This window comes from Artibeus jamaicensis, unplaced genomic scaffold (assembly GCF_021234435.1).
Source record: "Artibeus jamaicensis isolate MK-2021 breed Jamaican fruit bat unplaced genomic scaffold, CSHL_Jam_final contig_354, whole genome shotgun sequence".
Lineage (NCBI taxonomy): Eukaryota > Metazoa > Chordata > Mammalia > Chiroptera > Phyllostomidae > Artibeus > Artibeus jamaicensis.
This window is the reverse complement of record NW_026521803.1, coordinates 38269493-38281659: the sequence shown is the minus strand read 5'-3', so window position 1 is coordinate 38281659 and position 12167 is coordinate 38269493.

The following is a 12167-nucleotide window of genomic DNA, read 5'->3' as shown; positions in this document are numbered from 1 at the left end:
TCAATCCATTCAGCCACACCAGCCACTGACCTGTGGCTTTCTAAAATCTTTCTCTGAGGGAGAGTCCTGGTGTTCAGTCCAAAAATCTTAGGATCATCTTTTATTCCTCTCTCTCTCTCACCCAACAAATAATCTATCAGAAAATCCCATTAATTACTTCTTCGAAAATCCATAATCTATTACTTCTGTGGTGGGCTGAAAATCCTCCCATCCCCTGAAAGATATTTACATCTTCATCCCTGGAATCTGGGACTGTCACCTTACAGGGCTAAGAAAGTGAGCAGGCATGGTCACATGAAGGAGCTTCAGGTGGGAGATTATCTAGGTGAGCGGTAAATACAGTCACGTGTTTTCTTGTAAGAGGGAGGCGAAGGGAAATTTGGTACCCACAGAGAGAAAGGGATGTGGGTCTCTCTGACCCACAGATGGGGCAGAGAGATTGGAAGGGCTGACCTTGAAGACTGGAGTGATGTGGCCACAAGTCAAGGACAGCCAGCAGCCGCCAGGAGCTGCAAGGAACAAGGAATGCAGTCCGGAGGACACACACGACCTTGCCGGTGCCCAGATTTTGCCTCAGTGACACTGATGTTGGACCTCTGGCCTCCAGGACTGAGAGGAAAATTCTGTTGTTTTAAGCACCAAGTTTGTGGGGGAGTTTGGCTACAGCAGCTCCTGGAAAACAATTCGTCTTACCATTTCCTCTGCGACAGCCCGGCTTCGGAGACCCGTCACCTCTGGCCGGGGTCATTGCAGTGGCCTCCTGTCTAATGGGCCTCCCTGCGTCTGGCCCTGCCCCAGCCCCTGTGATTGAGTCTCAGCACGGCAGCCAGCACGACCCTCTAAAAATATAAGGCAGGTCATGTCACTCTTTGTTTTTCATGTTTTATTTATTTATTGTTTATTTTTAGAGAGAGGGGAAGGGAGGGAGGAGAGAAACATCGATGTGAGAGAGGAACATCCATAGATTGCATCCCGTAGGCATCCTGACTCGGACCGAACCCTCAACCCAGGCACATGCCCTAACTGGGAATTGAACTGGTGGCCTGTCTCTGCAGGATGATACCCAACCGATGGAGTCGCACTGGTCAAGGCCACGTTACTTCTTTTTCAAAACCCTTCCATCATTTCCCATCTCATAAGGAGTAGGACCCACCATTCTCATAGTAGACTACAGAGCCCTACTTAATTGACTGCCTCTTACTCTATCTCCTACACTCCGCTTTAGCAGTGGCAGCCTCCTTGATGTTCCTTAAGCACACTAGTCATGCCCTGCCTCAGGACCTTTGCACCTGCTACTCCATCTGCTGGGATTGCTCTTTTCCCCGCTCCCATAGCCTTGTGGCTCAGCTGATAGATGAGACCATCTCCGGCCGCTTTTCAAAGTACCAGCCCTCCAGCCTCCCTCACTGTGGGTTCCAATCTTCTGCCCTTCTTACTTCCTTACATATTAATGTCTGACATACATTTTCTTGCTTGGCTGTTCAATTGTCCATCCCTCCCATTAGAACGTGAACTCTGTGCAGGCAGGGAGAACTGTTTCTCTCACTATTGCGTCTCCAGTGCCTGGAAAGAGCCATGGCCCATAATGGAGGCTGAAGAATATTTGTTGAAGGAATCAATGATCCAAGAATCCCAGGTTAGTTTTGTATTTACATACATTTTACTCCATTAAAAGGTCATGCATTGAGTTGTAATAAAGAATCACTGAACTCATTCCTCGATCTCATTAATACTCTCTGGGGACAGTTTGCTTGTATGCTTCCAACTTTTCCAAATGTCACGCAGGTGATCCCTGGAACCAAAAGTGTAGTGTAGATAATGGGACTCTCAGTCATTCCGGAAAGGGAGGCCTTCTCTCCATTTCCAGTTTTCCTCGTTCCCCTGCTCCGCACTGGAAGGGGGGGCGTGGAGGGGGAACTTGGTATTCCCTTAAAGGGCGTTCCCCATGGAGCTGCCTTGCCCCCAGCTGTGGGTTTAATAAGCAACATCCCTCTCATCGCCTCCCTCTTCCCTTTCTTCCTCTCCCCAGTCACTTCCTGTCACAGCACCAGCTTCAGAATGAAACTCCGCTGATGCTGAAACAAATGGAGCAAGGCAGGAAGGCGGGAATGAATCACCAGCGCGTGAGAACAGTGTTGTTTGGAAGCACGATCAGCGTTCTTTGCAAACAAGCTGGGGCTGTGTGTGGGGTGCACGCAGGGGTGTTTGAAATGCAAGTGATAAGCAGATAACTGTCTGAGTTACAAAGAGCAGGCTCACCAATGATTGGTTTGGTTGTAAGAAGTGATACCTTGAATGAAGCTATGGCTGGGGAGACAAGATATTTCTCTCTCTTTTTTTTTTTAATCAAAAGATTCTTAAGGGGTGGCATGTGGCGAGTTAAATTCTTGCCACACATTAGCAAAGAACTATGGGCAGTGGGTGGGGGCTCGTTTGTTGGTTCAAGCCAAGGTCACTTGAATTCAAATTTATTGGTAGAACCAATGGGAAGTTATTCTTAGGACCAGACCTATTGCCTCTAGGGACTCATCCCTAAGGAAAAGAGAAAGGAGGGGCGTGTGGGTTTCTTCTGTTGACTGACTTATTTATTGACCACACAGTTATTGAGTTCTGGCCAAATGCCAAGCACAGTGCTAAGTCCTGGGCATTCGATGGCGAGCAAAATCATTACATTTCCTGCCTCGTGGAGCTTACTGTTCAGCAGGAACATAATGGTGAAGTGATCATGCAAGCAAGTGAAAAGTGGCCGCTGTGGTTTGTGCTGCCGGGAGCGTAGCCGTGGGTGGTTTTGTGAGATGCTGAAGGAGTGCCCACCCCAGCCCGGCAAGTCAGGCAAGGCTTCCCGAAGGTGACAGTGGACTTGCAGCTGGTGGGGAGTCATTGAAGGGGGGGCAGGTACATGCACAGACAGAGTTCAGGGCAACGGGGGCAGTGTGTGCGGTGGTCCCCAGGCAGATGGAGCTGCAATGTGCTCCTGGAACCAAAAGAAAAGCATGGAAGGGCAGTGCCTCGAGAGGTCAGTGGTGAGAGATCAGGAGACAGGAAAGAGGCGGGAAGGGGCAGAGCCCCAGTGCTCCTTTGGTTATGTGAAGGGCCTTCTGCTCAAGGAGAAACTGCTGGAAGGGGCTAGGACAGTTCGTCAAGAGCAGCCCCCCACACGTTCCACTCCTGTACCCCTCCCCTCCCTTCAGGGCCACAGAAAGCATGCTGGAGGGAGGCAGAAGGGGTAAAACTTGGTTTGGGAGAATCAGTCTCTCATTTGATAGCAGTGAGTGGTTGTTATGTGGCAAGCATGTTCCAGGTCCTAGGGAACGGAAGATGAACCAGAAAGACACTCCTCTCCCCTCCTAAGGTTTATAGTCTAGGGTGCAATATGCATTATAGTCACATGAACACATACTAATTTGCAATTGACATAAAGCAACAGAAGGACCGTGTAGGATGGTCCCAGTTCAAATAACAGGGCCCTCACCTTGGGTGGGGGCAGGGCGGGGGAGTGGGGAGTGGGTGGCGGAGCTAACTAGACATCATTGGTAGGATCGTGGACAGTCAGTCACTGGGAGCTTCCATTAAGTTCCTGTTTTCTACCCCCACTCTCTTTTCTTTAGGTGACCTTGACCCAGGCTTTCTCCCTCTGTGTGTAAATGGCTGTGAGTGGGTAGTGAGGTGCCAGTTTTTTTTGGAGTGCCTTGGCTGTGCGACATACGTGACCGTCACTGAAGCTATGTACTCTCATGTCACTGGTAGTTCTGATTTCCTTTTGTCTCTGTCTAATCCACCAGGAGGGTAGCAGAATCGATATTTCTAAATCAACACCCCTTTCCTTACTAAACCAATTACTTCCAACACATTGCAGTTCATCACCCCAAACCGGTTTGTTTGTTTGTTTGTTTGTTTGTTTTGCCAATCAGTTGAAGACAGAAAACCCGTAAGCAGTTCCTCAGTGTGCGGTGCCATTTGCTTCTCTGTGCTGCTGCAAATTTGGATTCCCGTCATTCTTTGTGCTCTTAGCCTGATCTCTTCGCAGATGAATGTGAATGCAGCAAAACAAGCAATGATGCTTGTTCAGGTGGGTCGCCTAGAACCAGCCAGAGAACGCCTGCCAGAAATCTTGGGTGTGGCTGGTTGTTCCTGAAGATAAAGCCCAATACTGCTGTTCCTCTGAATTGGTCCAGCTCTTTACTGAAAACGCACCAACCCCGTGGCCACCGTGGACTGTATGTGGCAATGCACAAAGTACTGCAGTGTGGCTCTGAATTCTGGTCCCCGTTAGATTCTATCTGATCTGACAGGTACTGTTACCTGTCCATCTGACATACATCACCATTCTGACTGGACTCCACTTCAGTCACTTAACAGTATACATCTTGAATAGGTTACTTAGGTTCTCCAAATGTCCCTCTTTTTGTTCAGGAAAGTAGGAATAGTTATATCTGCTCTGCCCTTCTGGTCCAATTGTGAGATTAAATGAGAAAATATTTGTGAAAAAACGCAGTGTTTATGTGTGGATGCCATTATTGCTGTGCATGGCTGAGTCGATCACACTGCTGACCCCCACTTCTCAGCCCTTCCTGTAGCTTTGCCGGCCCTCTTCCAAAGAAGGAGGCCGTATTTGCCTGTCTCTTGACTTCAGTTTGGATGTATTACTTGCATTACTTGCCTCAGCTGGCTGGATGCAGCCAAAGCGACAGCGTGCAGTTCTGAGTTGAGGTCGAAGAAGCCCGTGAGTTTCTGCTGCTCTGATGGTTGCCATGAGAACACTGCCTCTGGCCCCAGGGAGAGGATGAGGGGTGTGGGGAGCAGAGCCACTGTCACCTCGCTGTCCTAGCTGGGCCCAACCTAGACCAGCTCTCCTGGGTACATGGATAAGCCCCCACCCAGGTGAGCAGAACACCCAGCCAACCACGTGCACTAAATAAACATGGATGGTTACATGGTGTGAGGTTTTGCTGGAGCTTGTGATGAGTGTTAGCACACTGCTAGTTGACTGCTACACCGTCCACCTATCCAGCCAAACAGCCATTGGTTCTTCAAGAATACGATATCTTCCCAGGACGGAGGCGAGAGCTGTCTGATTCAAACAAACTTTTTCAAAAGTAAATAGTTTTAGATTAGAAACTGTGAAATTCTCTGTACCGCACTCCAAGTTATCTAATAGGCTTGATAGCAATCTAACAAATAATATTCTAGTGAAAATGTTTACTTGTAACTGATAGGTCGGTGAGGAGACCGTTGGGATCGCGTGCTGTCTTCCCTGTTGAATTTATAGGCTAGTCTGCTCTATAAATGTATGCAAAAGGCAGAAATCGACGGTGAAATTTCTCTATGAGCCTAGTGTCGTGCAGCAGTCTTTCGGGACAATTCTAAGCTGTCAGTTCAGTGAAGCACACACGTATTACGTACGTACCACATGTAAGGCACAAGAGAAGGTCCTGGGGAAATAGACATGAAAATGGCATAATAGTGCCCTCTTCATATTCTAATAAGGGAAATGAGTGCAGACTACTCATCATACTATATCCATCCGCTTGTAACACATTCTTTTACCTTTTCACACGCAGGAATCACGATGGCAGGCTGTCATTTAGCTGGTAGTGCTTTTCTGTCTCTGTGGGTATAGACTAATCAGGCCGCTGTACCTGATGGCATCTTGAAGCCAAGGAAATGCACAAGTGTGTAACAACAGCATATTCCCCATGTCATAGGACCGAAAAACAAGGAGAGACTAATGCCCTGTGATATTTAATATAGGAGAAGACTTCATGGAGGAAGAAGTGTTTATATGAGCTGCCAAAACCGTGAAGGATTTCAACAGGGAAGAGAGAGATAAAATAAGGACAAATAAAGGTCGGCTGGTTCCTAAGCTTTCCATCACCAAGGAGGACTTTTATGACCTGTGCTCTCCCCCACCCCATGTTGCTTTCAATTTTTTTTAATATTATAAATGAATTTGCATTTATCAAGACTTATTTTACTTCTCAGTTTGAGTGCAGGGTCTAAAAGCCATGCAGTTCTGGCAATCAAAGCCTATAATCAAACGAGATAATCAGTATTCTCATATTGAGTTAGCATTTTTGGCCAACAGCCAACAATCTTAATGTTGTAGTTAGCCTGGGAAATTATTGTCCCAGGTAACTGCTTAATTTCTATTAATGATTTAAAAAAATATTGATAAGAATTAACCCTAGATGGGAACATCATTCTACCTGAAAATTCATAATACGGAGACAGGGGACCCACAGGTTGCGATTTTTAACGTGGTTCACCCAGTCCTTTGGGCAAAGGAGGAGGTGAGGGGAGATGGGACAGAAATCCTGAAGAGTCTGAAATGTCCTACTTAGGAATTTGGACTCTCATTGTAACCATCACTGAAGAAATCATTGGGTTGAATATGGAAGGGCTAATAGTATGAAGTTAGTTACCGAGAAGGTGAGGGAGAAGGACGCATATTACATATGTATTCATAGGCAAAAGAAGTAAAACAGAGAGGACTAAATTTCCACCAAAAGACCAGATAGGCCACAGCTTGTGTGCTCACCGAGATGGTGGAACAGCCGCCAACAAGCCAGGTTTGGAAGGAACGCACGGGCTTCACCATCAGGTGCAGCCTTCTTACATAAGGATTCCAAGCAAGGTGTTGTGTAACAGCAAGAGTTTGAATTCTGGAATCAGACCACCTAGGTTCCTGTTCCGGCTCTACTGCGTTCCAGCTCTGTGGCTATAGGCAAGTTACCAAGGATTTGACCTACCTTCAATGATCTTATTTATAAGTAGGGAGAACATTGTCAATACTAGAAGACATTTGAAAGGATGCCATCATTTGTGTAAATTGTCTTGTGCATAGTTAGCAGGATTTGATTGGCTTCTTTTAGATTTGCTTAGAAACCCAAAAGTACAGAGACTTTATGGTCATGTACAACAATAAGTTCAGTCCTCTCTCTTCTCATCCTCTCGTAAGATGCCAAACTGGCTGGTAATCAAGACCCTAAGGAGAAAACATGTGCTCCAGACACAGCCTCGTCTTGGCAATGGTCTGCATTTGACTCATCAGTAAATAGGAGGTGACAGGTGAAGCCGGAGAGGAGATTTCGGGAGGTTAGTTTCCCGGAGGACTTGGACTGGAGGCTCGTGCATTGCAAATAGTCCCTGAGAGCTGGGGCCCAGGGAGGCATCTCAGAGTAGAAAGTCCCTGATCCCTGGATGGGACTGAAAGTGGAAAGCGGAGGCCTGAGACCGTGGCTGCTGTTGCTGCTGTCGCCACCACCAGTCCACAGGCTTCTTCAGCCACTCCCTTTCATCAGCCGTATTGAAATCGGCCCTGCGGAAAATATTTTTCCCTGACAATGTGCTGAATACATGATGAATAATAACAATGAAACCTTATCTTTGCCATGTGTTTTCTGACTGTTCAAAAAGATTTCACAATTATAATTTCATGCTTTTCGCAATGGCCTTCTAAAAAAAGTAGTGTATGATTATCCCCCTTTTCTGAATGAGAAACCTGAAATGCCCAGAGGTGCAGGGACATCTTGAGAAAGTTACAGTCACAGTGAGGAAGTGGGAAGGGCCCCTGTCTTTGACCTAAGTCTGAGTCTACTGTGTCCTTGGCTCTGTGGGAAGACCTGCGATTCTTTTCCCAGTGGACTGCCATAGTCACGATCCATCTCATCTTGGAGAATTTTCCCCCGAGTTATATTTTCTCACTCAATGTTTTATATCAGGCCTGAATACTTCTGGAGTCATGAGAGACTAACACTGGCCAGGCCTGTGCAGTCGTGGGTGGTTGTTCTGGAAAATTGGCAGCATATCTCTTTCTTCATCCGGTTTGAGGCGAAACTCTCAGAAGATGGAACCTTGAACTTGTGGAGATGAGAGTTGAGTGAGTGAACACTTGGTCAGGGCCAGCTCTGATGTTTGTCTACCCCTTGGTCTGTTCACCTCCAAATCTTTACTGATGCAGACATCAGCTGCAGCCATGGATTCCCCTACTTTTTCTTCCCCAGGGCTACCAACTATTGTGAATCCTGTGTCCTTCCCAAGAACAAAACTCTTCTCTGGTTCAGAGCACTTCACATTCCTTCCATGCTACTCAACAATTCACGGTTCCTTTCGAGGCCCAGAACACCCTGCCCCCTCTTTTCCTTCTCATTTTACACAGGAAGTCACCTCTCAGAAACCCTTGGGTAGAGAAAAACAACTTAATGAAATCATGTGTAGGATACTTCATGAAAGCTGCAGTAGCTTTTTGCAAAAACCTCAGTATGTTCGTCCCTTTACTAGTAACTTTATTTACATGTTAACAACATTTTAGCAGTAATTCAAATCTATGATTAGTTGAATCACCTCCCTCATGATTCAGAAGGTTGGTTCTGGTTACCTCTACAGGGTAACAAACCACCTCAACATTCAGTGGCTTAAAAACCAGCAGTTCATTGGCTCATGGTTTTGCAATTTGGGCACAGAACAGACAAAGTCATTTGGACGGCCCCGCCCCCTCTCCTGGAGCCTCTCCTGCAGCCGCTGGGGCCTGGAAGCTTGCCTGGGGTAGGCACCTTCAGGCGGTCTCTGTACCGGGTTAAGTATTGACTCCCGCAGACTCACACTTACCCAGAACCTCAGAACGTGGTGGTGTCAGTTGGAAAAGGGTCTTTGCAGATGTCAGGAGTTAAGATGAGGCCGTGCTGGAGGAGACTGGGCCCTCATCCAACATGACTGGTGTCCTCAGAGGAGGACACATGCATATACACAGGGAGACACACGCAAGGCCATGTGACAACTGAAACGGAAACACGGGTGATGCGGCTGTCAGCCAAGGAACACACTGAGGTTTGCCGGCAGCCGAGAGGAGCTGGAAGAGGCAAGGGACAGGCTCTGCCGTGGAACCTCCCTGACCTGCAGAACTGCAGCCTGACGGGCCCCCCAACCCCGACACACCTCTCTCTCTCTCTCTTCAGGCACTTTTTCTGGAGGCTCGAGGTTTCAAGACAGTAAAAGTGGAAGCTACCAGACCTCTTATGGGTTAGGCCCAGAGCCGCCACTCGTTGACTTCTGCTGTTTCCTGTGGATTGAGGCAAATTTGAGGGCCAGTTTGGATGCGGGAGGAGGAAACAGACTCCACCTGTGGCTGGCGGAGGGCCCAGCACGCCCAGAGCTGGCAGCGATGGCTGACGCCCGACCTTGGAGGCAGGCTACAGCAAGGCCTGCGGCCGCCTGGGTTTCAGAGCACATTTGATTACGTTACAGACTGGTCACTACATAGGCTTAGCAGGACTTCTTTCCCTGACTATCCTCTGAACGGTCAGGTCATGTCTGTGAGTGTCAGCCTGCCTAAGCCTCCACGTAGGCCTCTCTCCGAGCTGGGCAAACAGAGGTCCTCGGGTCCGGGACGTGGTGTGGGAGTGGGCACAGGTGGTACAGAAAGGGAGCTGTGGCATTTCTTGTGTGCGCAGTGACTGTTTCTACGAGGCCAGTTCTGACCCCTCTGCAGAGTGCTCTCCACACTGGGGGTGGTAGGACAATGGTGTCTTTCCGTGAAACACTGTCACTGTGGACACGATCAAGGCCATGCCCAGGATGGACTGTCATGGGGGGAGAAGTGGCTCTATAACAAAAATCACCAGCTGAAACCTGGGAGCTTCAGAGGCCACAGGCATCGAACTGAGTTGGTTTGATTCTCATGCCCATTCTCCCCCTGGAACCTCACAGGCTTTTCTGAAGCACTGAAACGTTTGTGGAAAAACTTGAAAGAGGAGTAAAGCAGGGAGATTTAACATAGTGTTATTTAGAGATGGAGTGAAAAAAATGGAATGACAGTGTAGAGTAATGCGATAGATGTCTCTCAGGTAACATATTTTTTCCTTAAAAATGTATCAGTAAGTCAGACACGTACGAAGCACGTACTCATTGTCTGTGTAAATAACGAGCAGAAAGATAGAAAAGCCTGTGAACCCACCACCTCACGGAAGAACAGGAGCGTCGGCAGGGTCATCACATCAACCTGCTTTCCCGCCTCCAGCCAGACCTCTGTCTGATCTTCTTTAACCGCAATCCTGAATGTTGTGTTTATCTTTCCCTTGCTTGTTGGGCAATTAGAGCTTCAGTTCTGAATCAGAAGGGGAAATCTAGCGTGGCTCCTAGTGAACTCAGAAGGGACTTTCTGATGAATTGCTAGCACGTCAGCTCACCTGCTGTTTGTATATTCTGTGAAAGAACGGCAGTGATATTTGATTTCATTATGAGTGACATGGGTGGTGAGCAGCTTCCAGAAGCCTCCGTGATTGCGTGGGTGCTCCCTGGTTTGTGTGAGGATGACTCCTGGCTAACCACAGGTGCTGGTTTCCTTCTTCCGGTCTTACAGAGGCACTGTGAGCCCAGGGGTCGTTCGGAGACTCTTATTCTTCCCCTCCTCTTAAGTAGCTCCTCTTTATCTTCATCTTTGTGGGTGTCTGGTCCCGCTGCACTAAGCCCCCACTCTGTGACTTCTGGAAGACTGAAGACCCTAAGGGTTTCAGGACAGAAAGCCTGGCGATTATGGAGCAAGACCAGCAGAAGTATTAAATTAATTTGCACAATCCATTTCCCAAGAAAACAGCAGAAGCGTGGAAAGGCTCTTTCAGGGAAATGCAAAATCTCGAGGGTAAAGAGTCCGCTTGGGACACATTTGCTGTTGAATTACCTCAGGGGCCTAAAATCATGCAAATTCTGTTAGGATCACTTTCATTGCAGACAAATACATTTTTTTTTCCGCTCGGAGAGTTCTTAATTTCATTTCCCTTTTATCACAGCCAAAATGAATGCACGTTCTCCTTCTCTCTTTGCATGTGGGTTTGTCGTTGTGCAGAAGATTTAGGAATAAAATGCGCTATTACCTCCAGTGCAATTTCCCAGAGTCAGCCACTCCGAACAGTCCTCGTCCATCGTTCTCCTGGGAGCTATGTGAACACCTTTAAGTAATATGCTACCTCTTGACTTAACAAACACATTGTTCACTCACTCTTCCCTCTTAAATTTTATTATTTAACGGCCATGACTGCACACTCTCTGACCTCATAGCCTATTGTTCTGCTATGCTAAGGGACAGACCGGCTCCTCAAACACACCAGGCTTATTCCTGCCTCAGTGTCCTTGACCTTGCTGTTCCCACTGCCTGGCGTGCACTCCTCCAGATACACACACATCACACCCCCTCCAGGCTTCACTGAACAGGAACCTCAGTGAAACAGAGCTGCTGGGATGAACACCCAGGCGGTCCAGCTCCAAAGCCCTTCTCTTATACACATACAACCTCCTTTGAGGTTGATAACATAACTCTTAGTTGTGTAATTGTACTTAGTGGTGTCATCGTCTTCCACTAGTGGGTTCTTAAAGTCAGAAAACCAATCACCTGTTGTTACACCACATATTAGGGGTATTGTTTGTTCCCTTTTGGCAAGTTCAAAGTCATGACTTCTCTGCCAGTCAGAAGAGACTGTTCCTAACCAACTCCTTTACGCCCATCTTTGTTTGTTTCCCTCTCTGGTCCTGGAGCTGGGGAGGCTGTGCTCAGTCAGAGCTGGCCCTCATTCCACTGCAGTGCCCAGTGGTTGTTGGCTCCCCTTCTCTGGGCCACCAGGGAGCTATTCCCACACTGCCATTGTCTGGGGTCTCCAGGGCGGTGGGTGGCTCGGCCGAAAGGGGCAGAGCGAGGGAGGGAGAGCGAGTGCCCGTGCCCCGTGTTTCACCCTGGATTGGAAGCCCCAATGGGATATTTTTTGAATTTTTCTTTTAAAATGAGGATCTGGGAAAAAATAAAGGGAAAGGGAAAAAATAGTATTTATTGATCAGCTTACTATGCGCCCGACACTGTGCTAAGTATTTCTCACATGTCAGCTAAATGAGTTCTCTTTGCGCCTGTCCTGTGTGGGTACACTGATACCTACTTTGCAGATGAGGGGACTGAAGGTTACCTGGAAGGTTAGGGAATTTGCCCGAGACCACAGCCTGAGAGGCCCAAGGACCGATGGTGGAATAAGGGCGATCTCAGATGTTTGACATCTTTTCTTCACACCACACCTGTCACAGATGGGCCCCCCACTGCTCTCTCACCAGGGGGCTTCGGGACAGAAGGCACAGGATAAATACACTTTGGTGACGTTTAGGCATATGCGCTCCTGGAGGAGAGGCCTTGG